Source organism: Rattus norvegicus, chromosome 18 (genome assembly GCF_021556685.1).
Source record: "Rattus norvegicus strain SHRSP/BbbUtx chromosome 18, alternate assembly SHRSP_T2T, whole genome shotgun sequence".
NCBI lineage: Eukaryota > Metazoa > Chordata > Mammalia > Rodentia > Muridae > Rattus > Rattus norvegicus.
Genome location: NC_141551.1, coordinates 42,755,568 through 42,770,848, shown reverse-complemented (window position 1 = coordinate 42,770,848; position 15,281 = coordinate 42,755,568).

Genomic DNA, 15,281 nt, shown 5'->3' with positions numbered 1-15,281 from the left:
TCTGCAGCCTCAGGAGTGCCCACCTGACCAGGCGGTTGGGTCTCTCTCTCACCGGGTCTGGGAGCAGAGCCATTTTTCCATTTTTAATGAAAAATGTCCATGGTTGTTTATGCTTTCCTATGTAGAAATGATTATATGACAAGGAACTATAATATATAATTTACTAGAAAAATTATTACCTGCTACTTGTTTTAAAAAAAATATCAAGATATATACACCTACCACATATTGGCTTGTCATAGACGCAAAATATAAAAGAAAATCATTGCTTATTTCATTATTTAAACCAATTATATTCTTCCAATAGCTGGAAACAGAACCTGAAGCCTCATTAATACTAAGCGAGCATTTTATTATTGAGCTAAACTCTCAGCCCCTAAATACTTTTCTACCAAAAGGAAAAGGAGTTCTTCATTTTATTTCAGTTTGTTTTTGAAATAGGGTCTTACTGTATAAATCAGGCACACTTTCCACTCACAATCCTCCTGCCTGGTTCCCAAGTGTTGCAATTCCAGACATGTGACACATGAAGCCAAATAGAAAAAAATTGTTTTAGGGGATAATTACCTTTCTTGAGGTTCAAACCCATCCTGTTATATCCACAGCATCATTTTATCATCATCATCATCATCATCATCATCACCACCACCACCACCACCACCACCACCACCACCACCACCACCTACTGCAGGATCATGCTCATGCTCTGGCATTCCTATAGAGGTCAGAGCACAACTTTCAGGAGTTGATTCTCTCCTTCTACTGTGGATTCCACAGACCAAACTTAGGTCACAGGCTTGCTTGGCAAGCAATTCTAACCACTGAGCCATTTTTCTAACCCCCACAGCTTAATTTCTTCCTATAAAAGAATCTAGTGGGCATTTTAGTCAAAGGACTTGAAAACAAAGCATAGTTATACTTTTAAAGACTCACAAAAGAGGTAACTACTCAGCCCCATCTTTAAAATGTCTTGAATAATTCACCTCAGTCACTAGAAGGGAAAATTATTTGTAGCTCACACTTGAGAATGGAAGTTGGCCTACTCGTTTTCTTCCCATCGTGGTGACATCTTTCTAAGTTCTTTTTGTAGATGTGATTATTGCTTTATAACATTTTCACAATTGGAAATAATTATCAGAATGAGAATACTGTATTACATTTTTTCTGAGTGATAAAATTAACCAGAGGATCACCCCTAATCCTCCCAATTGGTTCTGATAATTGGGCAGATTCAGGAACCCCTTGTGAAGAAGATGCTGACTTCCTTACAATTAGAGAAGTCATTGTCAGCACATCTATCATAAGAGACAGATTATCGAGATGAAAGAATAACAAGTTAATCTAATAAAAATTACACGTATCATGGAGGCCTTCAGAAGTAAAGCCTCATATGTAGCAGAGAATAGACTTGTTGGGGCACCGTGGAAGGGGAAGCACTTAGTCCTGCCAAGGTTGAACCCCCAGTGCAGGAGAATATGGGGCAGGGCAGGAAGGGAGATGTATGGGGAGAACACCCGTATGGGGGAAGGGGGTTGGGAATAGGGGGTTATGGGCAGGAAACCGGGAAAAGGAATAACATTTGAAATGTAAGTAAGGAAATACATCTAATAAAAATTTTTTTAAAAAAGAAATAAAGCCTCAAAGACCCAGGCACACTATTGTGTGTATATCTTTTCATAGTATTATTAATATGTATGTGGGTGCTAAGTTTGCCCTATCATGCTTGTAAAGCAGAGAAGACAATTTCTTGGGCGTCAGTTCTCTCCTGCAAACCAGAGGTTCCAGGGTTTAACATGCAAATTGATTTGTACTACAGCTTTACCAGCTGAGCCATTTCATTGGTCCCAGAAAACTATTGTTAATGCTCAAATCAGGTGAAAATGAAAAAAAAAAAGGATTTGACTGGATGTAGAGTCCAAGGAAGTCCTATGTCTGGAATCTTCCTGGTCTTTCTGTGTATGGGAATGTGCCTTCTGGAATAAGGGTCATCTCATCGAATTTTTGCAAGCTTCTAGAGAGTCTATTCATGACTTAATCACACAAAAGAAAAGAAAGACAAATTAGAGTCTTTCTTGTTTTTAAGCTGTTCTCACTCTTACTTCAAAGCACTTTGAGGCAGTGTTTTCTGAGCTCTGATATCCTCTTATCTGACTATTTCTGGATATATCCAGATTTATATCTCTTTTCCAAAGCCATGTCTCCTCTCCACAGCATTTCTCTCCCCTATATCCCACCTCCATGTTCATGCTCTTTCATATACTCTACCACTCCACCATACTTGTCTTCTACCTCTAGCTTCTATAACCTGCCTCTGCTTCTGTCAGAATGTGCCTCTCCATTCTGTCTCCTTTCTTTACATCCTCAATGCTCATTCCGATGTTTTAGAATCTACTTCTCCTGATGATGTACTCTGAATCTCACCTGCACTTCTTTCCAGCCTCCTCTGAGGTCTATTGTCACCTCTCTTCTCCATTACCCATTCTATTTAGATCTTAATCCCAATAAAATGTAGATGTCATCTATTTCTTGCTCCCTATTGTAAAGTCTATACATAATTCTACTTCTCTTTTATTATGTGTGATTTTATAGAAGGCTCTATAACAGTAGTTCTCCATCTATGGGTCACAATCCTTTGACAAACCTTTTTCTCCAAAAACATTTACATTATAATTCATAACAATTGCAAAATTACAGTTATGAAGTAGCATGAAAAAAATTGTGGTTGGGAAGTCACCACAACATGAGGAAATGTATTAAAGAGTCAACATAATGAAGGTTGAGAACCACAGTTACCGAAGAATAGAAAATGCTTGTAGAAACATGGCCATGAACCTATGCTTGAAATTAAGACACATAAATGAGTTAACTTTAGTATTTTCCTTATGACCATGTAATAGTCTATTTATTAAGCTCTGTGGTTTTGTTCTTTCAGTATATACATTCTTGATGTTAGTGAAATGAAAAAACACCAAAGAAGGAGTGATTCTTCATGAATTAAAATCATTTCCCAGTTAACAGTCTCACTCAGGAGACAGACATCTGGAATAACAGAATTTGGAGTAGAGTTTACAATGGTATTCAAACTATTTTTTAATTCTTTTTTTATTGAGAGGGCCAGATGCAATGCATTACAAATTCTTCACCTAATTCAAACCATAAAGAATATTATCTCTTTTCCATATGACAGCAAGTCCAGAAGGAGAGTATTGAGAATGGAGTAACAGTAACAAGCCTGTTTGTGAGATTGCGGATGGGCACAGCAGCTCTTCAGGGGCATGCAGGAGTTCTTTATGAGAATTTTGTGTATTACTTTTCTAATGAGCTATTACATACATCGCAGACTCCACTCACTAAAAGGCCATGTGTGGGCCCTCTACAGTGAGAGATTGCTTTCACATATTTGATCAGTGGAACTTTTTGAAGAGGTAAGAATGCTTCTGTGATTCTTACAGGACAATTGGTTCCCAAACTAGATGACTCAAGAATGAGGTAGAAACTCCACAAGGAAGTATGTCACTCCAATAGTGCTTTTTCTAAAACATCTTTTATGTTAAAGTGATTTCAATTCATGAGACAGAATTGAGAATCTTTTCTCACTATGAGTAGTCTTCCCTTGCTACCACACTCATTACTAACTTCAGTTTCTGTCTCTGAACAATTTGACCATCTAGAAAAGGAAAACCTTAAGTCATAGGAAGTTTCAAGTTTAAGTGAACAGAATCTCATAAACTCACAAACCAAGTCTATACTTTGGTTCAGGTTTTTTTCTTCAAATCTTATGAAATAAAAAAAAAGAAGGTTATAGCCTCCCCTTGGCCAGATCCATGACATGGTGTCTTTGCCTGGTTAGCCAGGAAATTTATTCTTCATATTTCTTGCTCATATTTTACTTTAACAAATCTTGCTATATAAAACTGCAAATAGTATATGACTATTGGAAACAATGTAAAACCCAAGCTTCAGGCCAATTCTGTACTAAAAGTAATTGAAAACAAAAAGATGAAAAGAAACAAAGGTGAGTATAACATGAAGCTAATGTCTTTGACACATTATTGAAATTAGTCATTTTGTTTTGTTTTTTTTAAGACAGGGTTTCTCTGTGTAGCTCAGGGTGGCCTGGAACTGACTCACAGACTGTTCTTGATCTCAGAGATCCACCTGCCTCTGCCTGACTGTTGGAATGAGGTCAAGAGGTGGAAGAAAGTATTTTATAACAAACATGGACCATGTGTCTGATTTATTAAGTAACCAACTAGTAGAACATTTTGGGGTCAGATCTTTCATAGCCTACTTATTCCAGGCCTGTGATCTTAGTTTGGGCCTTAACTGGAAGCTGAAAAGGGACTAATGGAAAGAAAATACTCAAGGGGACAAGATACTCAGAAACCTATACCTAATTAAATCATGAATATGGTTAAAAAATTAATAGTTTTTTATCTTGAACAAAATGAATTTTTAAGTATTTAACCAATGAATATAATGTAGTGGTTCTCAGACTGTGGGTCCTAGTCCCTTTGACAAACCTCTATCTCCAAAACAATTTGCATGATGATTCATAACAGTTGCAAAATTACAGTTATGAAGTAGCAACAAAAATAATTTTATGGTCGAGAGTCACCACAAAGTGAGGAATTGTATTAAAGAGTTGGACATTAGAACTGAGAAGCATTGTTATGTTTATGGTAAAGTCCACATTAAAATGGCTTTTTACAGCATAGTCAAAAGTAACCCTTGTTGGCAGCCCCTAAGGGCCAATGCTTAGATGGGCATGGTGGCACACACCTTCCCAGCACTTGGGATTAAAGAGGCAAGCAGATCTCTGTGAGTTCAAAGCCTGGTCTACAAAGTCAGTCCAGGACAGCCAGTGCTCTGAAACACAGAAAAGCATGTCTCACAAACAAACAAACAAACAAACAAACAAACAAAGAAGTAATGCTTATATGTCTCCTCCTGAATGAAGCTGAGTCCAGGGCCCAAGGCACTAATACCAGTACGGACTGCAGTGTGCAGACCTGTGCGGTCCCAAAGCCCTGCTTGTAGTATCTTTGAAAATTCTGTTTGGATTGAGTTCCATGTTCTTCTGAATCAAGGAACCTAATCCCTAATCTCAGTTCTTTGGTCTTTAAACTCCTTCGTTGCTGTTGTTGTTGTTGTTGTTGCTGCTGCTGCTGCTGCTGCTGCTGCTGCTGCTGCTGTTGTTAAGTTTTTACTTTTTTCTTCTTTATCTTTCCAATGAGACAACTGTAGCCTGAAAAATACAGAACAGCCTAAGACGTGATGAAAAGAACGGCCTGTGTCTTACTGAGTCCATGCATGAAAAATACATGTAAGTGTGCATTTTTTAATGCTCCATTTCAGACATCTGGAAAGGGTATAACTCTCCTCTGCTCTACCCCAATGCAGACATTGCTAATTGATTACAGCATTCTTTCCAACCAAACCTAGAGACAGCCTGGCTTATAACCCTCAACACAGGACTCTAGCAGCCACTTCCATTAATTCACAGTTGGCATAGGATATGGAGGCTCTCTGGCATTCTAGCCTATGTAACCCTCATGAAAAAAAATGGAACCAAGGGAAAGCCTTAGCACACATAGACACCGACACACCCAAATGGGACTCCAACATTTCTGAGATGCTATATTTACTGAATGAGGATCAAACTACATATGCTGTTGAGAAAAACAGCTACTGTTGAGATAAATTATATATTTTGAAGAAACAAAGTGAAGAAGAAGAAAAGAAGAAGAAGAAGAAGAAGAAGAAGAAGAAGAAGAAGAAGAAGAAGAAGAAGAAGAAGAAGAAGAAGAAAAAGAAGAAGAAGCAGCTGCCAAATACCAGGGTTGGGACTGCCATTTTATGAACTGTAGTGCATAATAAAAGCCAATTATAAGATACACTTCATAAAGAACCTACAAACTGATTTTTAAGTTTACCATCACAGTTCCAGAAGTGTGCAGTGCCATTATGGTTTGTCAAAGTTACATAGACAGTCGAGTCTATAGTTCTTGATGAAAAACTTGCTGACCTTAAAACACATGAGCTACCCCTCTTCCTTTTTTTCCTCTCCCCCTCCTTTCAAGATGTACAGCGGGTCAGGAAATTGAACAGAGGTGTGTAGCAATGGGGGATGGGAAACTGGGGTTAGCCACCAGAAAGTCCCAGATGCCAGGAAAGCAAGAGGCTCCCAGAACCCAACAGGGATGACACTAGCTGAAATACCCAACAAAGGGGAGAGAGAACCTGTAGAGACCATATCCAGAATTATACATGGATCCCACTTGAGGGATGGAGCCACCCACCTTTTCAAAATTTCAACCCAGAATTGCTCCTGTCTAAAGGAAATACAGGGACAAAGAGTGAAACAGAAGGAAAGGCCATCCAGAGACTTCCCCACCTGGGGATCCATCCCATATGCAGCTACCAAACCCAGACATTATTGCGGATACCAAGAAGTGTGTGCTGACAAGAACCTGATATGGATATCTCTTGAGAGGCTCTGCCAGAGCCTAATGAATACAGATAGGGATGCTTGCAGCCAACCTTTTGACTGAGCAGGGGAACCCCTATATACGAGTTAAGGGAAGGACTGAAGGAGGTGAAGGGGTTTGCATCGCCACAAGACCAACCAAACCCCCCCCTCCCAGAGCTAAACCACCAACCAAAGAGTACACATGAAGGGACTCATGGCTCCAGCTGCATATGCAGCAGAGGATGACCTTGTCTGGCATCAAAGGGAGGGGAGGCTCTTAGCCCTGTGAAAGCTTGATGCCCCAGCATAGGAGAATGCTAGGATGGTGAGGCAGGAGTGGGTGGGTAGGTGGGGGAGTACCCTTGTGGAGGCAAGGGAGAGGAGGAGTGGGATAGGGAGGGGTTTGAGAGAGAAAACCAAGAAGGGGGATAACATTTGAAATGTAAATAAACAAAATAACCAATTAAAAGTATTAAAAACATAAAAGAAACACATGAGCTAGTTCAGTTCCAAGGACAGACAGACCCTTCTCCCTTTAGAAAATCAATTCTTATGCGTTATTCTTTATTTTGTTTATTGTACATGTATAGTGTTTTGCCTGCATTGATGTATGTATACCACATGTATACCTAATACCTGTAGAGGACAAAAGAGTGTATCTAGTCCTTTGGAACTAGAGGATGTGAGCCACCATGTGAGCACTAGGAACCAAACCCAGACTCAATGAAAGTGCATCCAAGTGCTTGTAACCAATGAGATATATCTCTAGTCTTAGAGAATCAATTCATTAATATCAATCCATAATATTATAGTCAACATTAAAACTGTCTACTGGATAAGAAAAAAATCCTTGAAGAGAGTAAAGAGCTTGCTGAAAATCCTCTACCATTTTTATTAGAGTCCATATAATTACAAAGAACTATGTCTCCAGATGCTACAAACCATTGCTAAATTTAATTCCTGTTCTCATTGATCCACAGTGGTGTTGTTGTCAGTTCCCCAACAGAAAGTGACCAAGGGGAGGAGCTGCAGAGAGACCATTCTGCGGGTGAAAATAGAATCAATGTGCTCATTTGGGCAAATGTCTTATCGATAATAGTTGTTCTTCCAAATATGTTTCCATCATCACCTTCATCAAGAATGTGGAGACCTTTATGATTGAAACATTAAGTATCAATCAAGACATCTGCATTCTTCTCAGAATGGCTCCAAGAGTCAGCGATACCATAGGGGCCTAGAGACTAGAGCTTGGAGTGTGCAAGTGAGAAGTCAATGGAAATGTCCTGATAGGAATGAGGACCCACTTGGACAAAGGGTAGGCATGCAGGCATCAGACATCACAGCATCATGACATATTGATTCCTCTTTCAACTCATCCAGCACTGAAGCAAAATGATAGTGAAGTTTGGAAACCTGGTAATGACTCTGAACCTCAACTTCCATCACTTTAAATCTGAGCAACAGAACTCTCACCTTGGCAGATTGCCTGAGGATGCCATGAGGTAATGTATAGTAAGCGTCTCAAGTTCCAGGCCTTAATGAGCATTACTTTTCTTCTGCTCTGAAGGATCTGAATCTGCACGGCACAGTGGCACTTGGAGTACAAAATGGCCTCTGATCTAAACTTCCTATTAGAGTTTTTTTTCAGTTTTATACAGGAGAAAACACAGATCAAGATGACTTGAATATAAATGTATAAGTACTTTACCCCAAAACTTCAGAAGTACATTGTTTTTCAGCAAGTTCTGAACAACTAATGTCACCAGGAAATAGCATTCTGCATCTCCCTTCCACTCTCCTGCCTACAGGTTTATTCTAGAGGCTTCACAAGAAATGTCCCAGCAAAGCTGCATTACACAGCAAGCAACAAAAGCAAGGGTCTTTGGGGTACATTTCATGTCACTCTGCGTTGCCTAGTGAGGGAAGAGCATCTATTTTTAGCTTATACTCCAGGCCTGCAATTTAAACACAGCACAGAGGGCAGTGAGAATGGCTGTGCTGTCACAGCACATCAATGGTGGGTTTCAGGAAGATAAAGAGGTACAGCAACCCAGGGGATCAAAGTGCTGATCCCAAGAGGGAGAAAAATGGATGTGTGATTGTCAGTTGTCTATTGGAAAGGATAGTCTCCAAGGCCTAACTACAGGTCTATAAAGCATATATTTTTGTTCTAAGACAGTGAAGTCTGACGTGGTGTGTCACAGAGAATTATTGTGGTAACTGTGGTGGTTCAAACACACTTGGCCCATGGGAAGCCACGATTAGGAGTTGGGGCCTTGTTGGAGTAGGGGTGGTCTTGTTGACCTGTGTATGTAGACTTTAAGATCTCCTCCTATACTCAGGCTCCACCTCAGTGCAAAAGAGATCCTCTTCTGGCTGCCTGTACAGGACAGTCTCCTTCTGGCTGCCTTTGGGTCAAAGTGTAGAGTTCTCAGCTCCTTCTCCAGCACCATATCTGCCTACAGGCTGCTATGATTCCAGCCATGATGATAATGGACTGAACCTCTGAAACCCTAAGCCAGCTTCAATTAAATGTCATTGAGGTATACGGTGGAGTCTCCAGAGCCAGGAATGATTGCACATAACTGTGAGAACACTCATAAGACTGAGTCGGGGGAGTGCTGAAAATTCAAGGGCAGTTGGGAACATATAGCAGTACACTTTTTCTACAAAGCAAAATAAATAAATAAATAAATAAATAAATAAATAAATGGAAGAAAGAAGCAAAAAAAATACTGAACTCTTTAAAACAGAGAAGAAAAACTAATAAAAAGGAGAAGATTATTATAGAAAAAAGTGATTGGTGACTTAAAATCCATTTTACCCATACTGAATATATAATTTTTGAACTATCTTCAGATGTGGGCAGCAGAGATGACTCAGTGGGTAAAGTGCTTATTACAAAACATGAGGACCTGGATTCTGATCCTCAGCACTCACAAGGAAGCCAGGTGCAAAGGCGTGTCTGTAATCCTGTGCTGGGGGATAGGGAAAATCCCCCCAAACAATCCTGGGAGCTCCTGCCTATCTAGCTTAGGTGAGAGGAACCTCAGGTTTTGTGAGAGACACTGTCTCAAAAGTAAAGTAAGTGTCAATAGGGAAAGATGCCTGATATCAACCTTTGACCTCTTACATGCACAGACATAACTGAACATCTTACACACACACACATACACACACACATGCACACACACAAGTGCACATAAACAGACACAAAACACATGTGTACTGCATATACAAGCACACACAAGCACAAATATAAGCATTAATGTATATGTATATCCAAACACATACACACACAAAACACAAACACAGTGTACTGCATATACAAGCACACACACAAATATAAACATGAATGCATATCCAAACACACACACACACACACACACACACACACACACACACACACACACGGACCAAAAAGAAAGAAAATGAAATGAAACACCTCAGAGTGAAGAACTCCAATTGAAGTCCAGAAGACTATAAGATAGATCCACAACCAATACAGTAGTAGAGTCAGCATTTTCTCTTTTACTTTAATTTTGATACTGGAGATTGAAATGAAGCTCTCACACATACTAAGGATACATTCTACCTCTAGGCTGAACTCCTTGCCCTGTAAGGATAGTTCTGATGCTGAAGTCCTGTTTCCCAATTGGTTCTTGATCTGTCAGTAAGGAACCTGTGGGCCGATTGCTGGGCATAAGAAATAGGCAGTACTTCTGGGTCCCAGGAGAGAAGAGAGACAGACACAAGGGAAGAGGGACAGAGTTAGACAAGATACTGATGAAGAAAAGTTGACCAGCAATGTAAGATCTAGAAACAGAGTGGCCACACAGGGTGCTCCTAGAGGAAGGTGGTCAGGGGAGTTTAACAACTATAGTTTAGGGCAGATATAAGAGTAATGATGAGGGCACATTTTTCCAGGTGGGAAAAAGTAGCACTCAGCAACTGTGTCCAAAGGCAAGTTGAAAAGAACAACTCTGTGTGTGTGTGTGTGTGTGTGTGTGTGTGTGTGTGTGTGTGTGTGTGTGTCTTTTATCCATAGATTCAAGGGAAGCTGGGTGGAGGCTTGTAGTGAGCCCATTCCAGTTTTAAGGCAGGGTAGTGAAAGACTAGACAAAATACTGACCCTTCTACCAGATTTATTTCATATCTTGAGAATCTTTACCCTGACCATGATCTTTCAACTTGGGTGAGTTTCAACACAGACAATGTCTACCTACCAAGAATACCACCTTCACCAGAATAATCTGAAAATCTGGGAATGAAATTCTTCAGAGACTGTTGAATTCCCAAGGATGAAAACCTAGCATTCTACAAGTTACAGACTATCCTACCACATCTATCAGACTAAAATTCCCCAAGCTGCCTACTCCCTCAATAGAATAATGCTACTTCTGCACCTCTCAATTCACAATATAAATGGAGGAACAATCCTGAGTATTAGACCCCTCACACATGCCCATCAAAATTTATTTCATGTATGGGACTTAGTCTTTTGTTGGCCAGGAAACTAGCTAAATCCCCGATGTTGTTGAGTTTTCTGTGGGTTTCAACATTGTCTTAGCTGGCATTCTTCTATTGCTGTGACAAACACCATGACTTTGGCAACTCTAATAAGAAAACATTTCACTGGGGCTGGCTTACAATTCAGATGTTTAGTCTGTTATCATCATAGAAGGAAGCATGGTGGCATGTAGGCAGACATCATGTTGGAGAAGTTGCCAATGATATCCTGATCATCAGGCAGTAGGAATAGAGTGAATACTGATCCTGACTTGAACATCTGAGACCTCACAGCCCCCAAATGACACACTTCCTTCAACAAGCTCATACCTACTCCAACTAGGCCACACTTCATAATAGTGTCACTCTCTAAGGCCTATTGGGGGTGCATTTCCTTGAAACCTCCATAAACAGTATTGGAAACTCTCGACAGCAGATAACTGGAAGTCATTTTGTGCCATAACTCAGCCCACAAATCCTGGAAGGCAAGGGTTCCATCTTACCATCACAGCATCTGTTTTTGTTGTCATGTTGATTAGAGGCTTGTCAGTGTTTCCAATTTAGAGGGAAGAAAAAAAGAGAAAAATGGAGAAAAGAAGTTTGGAATGACTCCAAGTCACTGATGGCAAGAGTTCCACCAAGAGAGCAAAAGCAAGACAGTATTTCTATCACATCACACAACTGTGGATGACCCCAGAGACTTCCATAAAGTAGACTAAATCCCATTATTTCTCAGGTGTCCAGTCTTAGCCCTCTCCCTCCATCTGCACTCTCTTGAGATGATTTCATCCTTATCCACTGTTTAAAATATCATCTTCGAGACACCGTGGGAGAGAGAACCGACCGCCTGGTCAGGTGGGCACTCCTGAGGCTGCAGAGCGGAAGAGACCACCAACACTGCCCACCCCTACCCACATCCCTGGCCCAAGAGGAAACTGTATAAGGCCTCTGGGTTCCCGTGGGGGAGGGCCCAGGAGCGGCAGGACCGCTGCCTCTGAGACACCGCCGGAACCTGAAGGAAACAGACCGGATAAACAGTTCTCTGCACCCAAATCCCGTGGGAGGGAGAGCTAAACCCTCAGAGAGGCAGACACGCCTGGGAAACCAGAAGAGACTGCACTCTGCATACACATCTCGGACGCCAGAGGAAAACACCAAACGCCATCTGGAACCCTGGTGCACTGAAGTTCCCGGAAATGGCGGCACAGATCTTCCTGGTTGCTGCTGCCACGGAGAGCTCTTGGGCAGCACCCCGAGAGCAAACTTGAGCCTCGGGACCACAGGTAAGACCAACTTTTCTGCTGCAAGTGACCTGTCTGGTGAACTCAAGACACAGGCCCACAGGAACAGCTGAAGACCTGTAGAGAGGGAAAACTACACGCCCAAAAGCAGAACACTCTGTCGCCAAAACAGGCTGAAAGAAAACAGGAAAACAGGTCTACAGCACTCCTGACACACAGGCTTATAGGGCAGTCTAGCCACTGTCAGAAATAGCAGAACAAAGTAACACTAGAGATAATCTGATGGCGAGAGGCAAGCGCAGGAACCCAAGCAACAGAAACCAAGACTACATGGCACCATCGGAGCCCAATTCTCCCACCAAAACAAACATGGAATATGCAAACACACCAGAAAAGCAAGAACTAGTTTCAAAATCATATTTGATCATGATGCTGGAGGACTTCAAGAAAGACGTGAGGAACTCCCTTAGAGAACAAGTAGAAGCCTACAGAGAGGAATCACAAAAATGCCTGAAAAAATTCCAGGAAAACATAATTAAACAAGTAGAAGCCCATAGAGAGGAGTCACAAAAATCCCTGAAAGAATTCCAGGAAATCATAAATAAACAAGTAGAAGCCCATAGAGAGGAGTCACAAAAATCCCTGAAAGAATTCCAGGAAAACACAATCAAACAGTTGAAGGAATTAAAAATGTAAATAGAAGCAATCAAGAAAGAACACATGGAAACAACCCTGGATATAGAAAACCAAAAGAAGAGACAAGGAGCTGTAGATACAAGCTTCACCAACAGAATACAGGAGATGGAAGAGAGAATCTCAGGAGCAGAAGATTCCATAGAAATCATTGACTCAACTGTCAAAGATAATGTAAAGTGGAAAAAGCTACTGGTCCAAAACATACAGGAAATCCAGGACTCAATGAGAAGATCAAACCTAAGGATAATAGGTATAGAAGAGAGTGAAGACTCCCAGCTCAAAGGACCAGTAAATATCTTCAACAAAATCATAGAAGAAAACTTCCCTAACCTAAAAAAAGAGATACCCATACAAGAAGTCTACAGAACTCCAAATAGATTGAACCAGAAAAGAAACACCTCCCGTCACATAATAGTCAAAACACCAAACGCACAAAATAAAGAAAGAATATTAAAAGCAGTAAGGGAAAAAGGTCAAGTAATATATAAAGGCAGACCTATCAGAATAACACCAGACTTTTAGCCAGAAACTATGAAGACCAGAAGATCCTGGACAGATGTCATACAGACCCTAAAAGAACACAAATGCCAGCCCAGGTTACTGTATCCTGCAAAACTCTCAATTAACATAGATGGAGAAACCAAGATATTCCATGACAAAACCAAATTTACACAATATCTTTCTACAAATCCAGCACTACAAAGGATAATAAATGGTAAAGCCCAACATAAGGAGGCAAGCTATACCCTAGAAGAAGCAAGAAACTAATCGTCTTGGCAACAAAACAAAGAGAAGAAAAGCACACAAACATAACCTCACATCCAAATATGTATACGACAGGAAGCAATAATCACTATTCCTTAATATCTCTCAACATCAATGGCCTCAACTCCCCATTAAAGAGACATAGATTAACAAACTGGATACGCAACGAGGACCCTGCATTCTGCTGCCTACAGGAAACACACCTCAGAGACAAAGACAGACACTACCTCAGAGTGAAAGGCTGGAAAACAACTTTCCAAGCAAATGGTCGGAAGAAGCAAGCTGGAGTTGCCATTCTAATATCAGATTAAAATCAATTTTCAACTAAAAGTCATCAAAAAAGATAAGGAAGGACACTTCATATTCATCAAAGGAAAAATCCACCAAGATGAACTCATCAATCCTAAATATCTATGCCCCAAATAAAAGGGCACCTACATACGTAAAAGAAACCTTACTAAAGCTCAAAACACACATTGCACCTCACACAATAATAGTGGGAGATTTCAACAACCCACTCTCATCAATGGACAGATCATGGAAACAGAAATTAAACAGAGACGTAGACAGACTAAGAGAAGTCATGAGCCAAATGGACTTAACGGATATTTATAGAACATTCTATCCTAAAGCAAAAGGATATACCTTCTTCTCAGCTCCTCATGGTACTTTCTCCAAAATTGACCATATAATTGGTCAAAAAACGGGCCTCAACAGGTACAGAAAGATAGAAATTATCCCATGCGTGCTATCAGACCACCACGGCCTAAAACTGGTCTTCAATAACAATAAGGAAAGAATGCCCACATATACGTGGAAATTGAACAATGCTCTACTCAATGATAACCTGGACAAGGAAGAAATAAAGAAAGAAATTAAAGACTTTTTAGAATTTAATGAAAATGAAGGTACAACATACCCAAACTTATGGGACACAATGAAAGCTGTGCTAAGAGGAAAACTCATAGCGCTGAGTGCCTGCAGAAAGAAACAGGAAAGAGCATATGTCAGCAGCTTGACAGCACACCTAAAAGCTCTAGAACAAAAAGAAGCAAATACACCCAGGAGGAGTAGAAGGCAGGAAATAATCAAACTCAGAGCTGAAATCAACCAAGTAGAAACAAAAAGGACCATAGAAAGAATCAACAGAATCAAAAGTTGGTTCTTTGAGAAAATCAACAAGATAGATGAACCCTTAGCCAGACTAACGAGAGGACACAGAGAGTGTGTCCAAATTAATAAAATCAGAAATGAAAAGGGAGACATAACTACAGAATCAGAGGAAATTCAAAAAATCATCAGATCTTACTATAAAAGCCTATATTCAACAAAACTTAAAAATCTGCAGGAAATGGACAATTTCCTAGACAGATACCAGGTACCGAAGTTAAATCAGGAACAGATAAACCAGTTAAACAACCCCATAACTCCTAAGGAAATAGGAGCAGTCATTAAAGGTCTCCCAACCAAAAAGAGCCCAGGTCCAGACGGGTTTAGTGCAGAATTCTATCAGACCTTCATAGAAGACCTCATACCAATATTATCCAAACTATTCCACAAAATTGAAACAGATGGAGCCCTACCGAATTCCTTCTATG